The sequence below is a fragment of the Vicia villosa genome, linkage group LG3 (assembly GCF_029867415.1).
Source record: "Vicia villosa cultivar HV-30 ecotype Madison, WI linkage group LG3, Vvil1.0, whole genome shotgun sequence".
NCBI classification, from domain to species: Eukaryota; Viridiplantae; Streptophyta; class Magnoliopsida; order Fabales; family Fabaceae; genus Vicia; species Vicia villosa.
Window position 1 is genome coordinate 79,783,423 of NC_081182.1, and position 5,267 is coordinate 79,788,689.

Below are 5,267 nucleotides of genomic sequence, written 5' to 3' on the forward strand. Positions count from 1 at the left end.
TGTAATGTTTGAGCCGACGACATATTGATTTTGGTGAATTGACGCTTAGGTGCATCTGGCTTGCGTCGTTGTTGTGGAACTGGTGTAGAGATTCAGAGTATCCGGGGTTCGAGCTTCCGGAATGTGTATCTGATAAGAATGTTTCAGAATATCCGGGGTTCGAGCTTCCGAAATGTATATCCGATTTGAATGTTTCAAAAGTCTGGGGGTCAAGCTTCCAGAATGTTCATCTGATTGGAACTTTCAGAATGTCCAGGGTTCAAGCTTCCGGAATGTATATCTGATTGGAATGTTTCAGAAGTCTGGGGGTCAAGCTTCCAGAATGTTCATCTGATTGGAACTTTCAGAATGTCCAGAGTTCGAGCTTCCGGAATGTATATCTGATTGGAATGTTTCAGAAGTCTGGGGGTCAAGCTTCCAGAAGTTCATCTGATTGGAACTTTCAGAATGTCCAGGGTTCGAGCTTCCGGAATGTATATTTGATTGGAATGTTTCAGAAGTCTCGCGGTCAAGCTTCCAGAATGTTCATCTGATTGGAACTTTCAGAATGTCCGGGGTTCGAGCTTCCGGAATATATATCTGATTGGAATGTTTCAGAAGTCTGGGGGTGAAGCTTCCAGAATGTTCATCTGATTGGAACTTTCAGAATGTCCGGGGTTCGAGCTTCCGGAATGTATATCTGATTGGAATGTTTCAGAAGTCTGGGGGTCAAGCTTCCAGAATGTTCATCTGATTAGGATTGATTTGTTGATGGTATTTTTCTGACCAGTTGGTCGACCTGAAAGGAAAAGTTAGTTTTATGTGATGTTATGAATGCAAATTCAATCTTTTCAAGGATCTTTAGGAATTTAATTAGCAACATTAGAAAATAGTTTGGTCGCGTCTTTGTCTGAAGAATTCTGACTTTTGTCTTTGAATGTCTTTCTTTGAGAATCAAGCTCACCATATCCAGTGGGTCATAGCCTCTGATTCGGGGATACTTTAGAATTTGAAGGTACATGGCTAGAGGAAAATAAATCCTCTTGCCCCTTGATAGGTACTGAGTCTCTGAATTGGAAGGTATGTGGCCAGAGGAAAATAAATCCTCTTGCCCCTTGATTAGGAATTCGGTCCTTGATAAGAGTACCTGAAATTATGCGCCCTAAATCCCTAAGATCCTTGAAAGGGTTAGTTAAGTCATGTTATGCTTATGATGTCATGATGTCATGAATGTTATGCGAATGTAGTTCATTAGGCACAGCGTGAGATAGTAAGGGCAAACAAGTCCTTTAACAAAACCTGCAAGGAAACAAAGGTTAGTAGCAAACACAAACAAGTCACACAAGTGCCCGTAGGTTTAAAGGCTTGCTTGAAGTTCGTAGGTAAGTACATTACCCACTGAAGTTTAGTTGGTTCAACCTGTCCTATATAAAGATCGGGTTCTAGGGAGCTCATATCATTGACCTTTCTCGAAGGCGCTTATCTCAGTTCGGCAATCGAATCACCAACCGAGAAGGTCCTGAAAGTCCAGTCCATATGAGTGTAGCTTCGAGTATCAACCAACTTCAGTCGGAACCAAAGCCAGCCACCTCGCTACTTTCTAATAGGCCAAAGTCAAGTTCAACTAGGGTTCTAAGGGCAAATTAGTGCTTAATGACACCACGCAGCAGCCAAGTGTTTCCTCGAGTCAGATCCCAAGGAACACCAGGACAAACCAATGTGTCACACTAACGATGGCCACCATATCAACCACATCAGTATACGTTGTGCAGTCTCCTTGGTCTCATGCCATTTACCTAAGGTTCTCAGATCCGGGTTAGGATCTTTCACACAAGTAAATACCCAAAACAGCCTTTGAAATATAAAGCAGAAAAATCAAACAATTAAAGTGAATCCTAAACTCTAAGGTAACCCCTTTTTTAATTCGAAAGCATCCCCAGCAGAGTCGCCAGTTCTGTAATACGGTGAACTGACTTTATCGAAATGTGCGGATAGCATGAGTCGCCACCGACTTTTATTTTATCCAATTGGAAAGGCTAAAAGAACAGGAAAAGACCTTTAAAAAGATTTTGAGTTCGGGGGGTAAGTTATACAAAGGGAAGGTGGAAGGCACCCTTTGTATCCATGGTAATCCATGGGCTCTTAATTGCTTAGCTCACTTTGTTTTGATTTGTTTGAAAAGTAGGGTGTGAATGAGAAAAAGATTTTTTAAGGACTTTAGCTTGTAAATAAGCGTAGCCTTGTTTTGAAAGTATTTGAAAAGAGTGGGAAAAAGATTTTGAATTATAGAGCAAGCAATTAGTAGCAACTACCCTAAGTTTGAAAAATCGTTCTTTTAGCTCTTCAGGCGAAAGGATCTATCCATACCATAAAAGGGCAGGAAGTCTTTCAATTGGATGTTTAAGGGTCATCGAGAAATATTGCTCGCCATAAGACTGTCCCTGCCATAAAGAGGGCAGGTAGTTTAAGGGAAAGATAGAATAGTCATTTTGTTTTTTAGGCATCATGCGAGGATACCTTAGCAATTGGGACAATTATTCTTTATAAGGCAACCTCGAGTGAGTTTCAATAACTTTGAAGGCAACAGGCAACATTGCTTTAGGTATCCTCAGAATCGAGGGACTTGACTATTTAGTATATTTAGAGGCAACAAGGCAACAGTAATAAGGCAACAAAGGCAACCAGAGGGATTACCCTAAAGGTGTGTGGGTGCACAATCATGTGGTTAAGTTCGATGACATTTATCTTGTAATTAGGTGATCTACGTTCAATTCATGGTTATCACTCCCTAAATTACTAACCACGCAATAATAAAATAAAAGCAGAAATAAAATTTCCTACGCTATTACAATAAACACCTGCGGGGATGGGGGAATTAAAAGGCGAAAAAGATAAACCTAACCCTTATAGGGTAAAGGCAAAAATTAATTTCCACATCTTTGAATGCCTTGCCTTGATCTTCCTTGAACCCTTGATTGACTCTGATTCTCAGATGGAAAATGATAGTGGGTGAGTGTAGGAGGAATTCCTTGGCATTGAAAATAAACCCTAATTAATTCCATGAGGCAAAATAAAAAATTAAACTGATAATTAACAAAGAGAGGGTTAGAAACTTAGCTTTTTGATCGACGACGCGTGATCGGAGGATACGGGGTAACCCTGAAAAATTCGCACAAAGAAAAAAAACTTTAAGTGTATGAATGATCTATAAACCTTAAAAAGCTTACAAACCCTACCCCTGAACCTAACAGGTTTATCCAAGAAAATTTATTGTGACCTACAGGGTTTGTAAGGCTACCTAGCAGGTTTATCCAAGAAAATTTATTGTGACCTACAGGGTTTTGTCATACCCTAATTTTTGACCCCCCTGAGATGACATATCTTCAGGATTTTTCATCAGGTCAAGACAAGTACCCAGAGCAGTCATTTCTCCATCTGGTACCTAATCGAGGATGCTCAAAGACAAGAAAGCTCAGGCAAAGGATCAATCAATACAAAGACTAGTCTCTAATACAATCATGGGGCTCAAAAACTTCACTTTTCTCATCTATGATTGATTAGACATCCAGTCATATGAGTACAGGTTTACTCAGGTCACCAGACTAGGGTTTTGAGCCTATCAAGGACTGAAATCAGGGATCACATTTGGGAAACCCTAAAAAATCTCAGAGGATCATTCAAAGACATCAATCATCTTCAAATAACTCATATTACAAGATCTACTGGACATCACACTCCAATTCAAAGTCTACAGTCATTATTTTCACATGGTCGACAAATTAGGGTTTTGACCTAATTCACCAAGATAATTGACTTCTGATCAGGGCATGAATCCAAAACTCAAGACATGATTCAAGGATCTCTACTACCTCCATATAATCCATTTATATCATCCATTTGGGGAGAAGATCTTATTTCTACACAAAAGCCCAAAAATTCACTTTGTCAGGAAAAAGTCAACTGTGAAGGATCATCATTGACTTTTAAGGTTTTTGGTCAAAAAATGACTTTCAAAGATCAATATCATCAATATATGGATGTCAAAGTCATCTGGCCAAAGAAATTCAAAGAAATTCATCAAGGAGCGAAAAGTCGGGAATTAGGGTTTTTGAGGGCATGGTGAGATCTCAAAATTTCACCTACACAACTCAAAAAACTTCCAACATGAAAGTTGTAGATCTTGCCAAATAAAACAACATCTTACAAGGGAACTTTTTTCAAAAGATCAACCATTTATGAAGTTTTGGAAATTTTGAAGTTTAGGTCATAAACACTTAGAAATTTTTCTAAGTGTTTTAACCTAGTTTTCTTCCAACTTTGACCTCATTTTTCACAAATTTCCCAAAGGATTCTGAAGAAGACATAAACTAATGATTTAAAGTAGATGTTTAGGGCTTTCCAAATTGTGTTCAACCTTCTCAAAATTCAATTTGAGCTAAGAGTTATGCTTGTTCAAAGTTGGCCTCATGAAGTGAAATTATAGGTCATGCATCATTTTGGAACTTTGAAGTTTTGTGCACATGACCTCAAATACAGATGCTACATGACCCATAATACATCTGCAAACATGCCATGCATTCATTTTCACCATGCCATGATAATTGAAGAAGATTCCTAAAACAAGAACATGTGATTATGTAATGATTACATTTGAGAATTTATGGCAAATTGATGAATCACCCAAGGAATCTTCTCATCAACCAATTAGAGCTCACTTTGCATCTGAATTGTCCCCTAAGATCAGATAGAATCAATGGATAGGGGAGGTGGCTCGAAAATGCAATGATCACACTTGGATATTCTTTGAAATTTCTTCATGGCTAAGAAACCAAACTTGCTTCACTAAGCAAGCTCACTCTCTCACTCAGTACTGAGACATTTGCCTATAAATAGGAGAGCACAATTCAGTAGAAAAACACACCAAAGCAACCATATTACTTGCTTTCTCTTTCTCTTCTCTTGTTCATTGTTTTTCAAAGTTCTTTGGCAAGAAGAATCGATTTCTTCAAACCAGAGCTTATCTTTGGGAAGTGAGCATTCTAACATCTCAAGGGAGGTCATTTGAGGTGATCCAAGCACCTGGATCACTTCTGTAGGTGGAGGAACACCATTGTTGCTCTCACTTTGGAGCATCTGCAGTTGGAGGTCCATGGAGTGATTCAGAAGGTTTCAAGGCAAGCCAATCATCCAGACACACTCCTCAGGTCATAGTGAAGCTAACCAGATGGCTGCAGCTCATCTGTAACTCGATAATCAACACCCTCCATGTTCACTTGAAGCTGAAATCG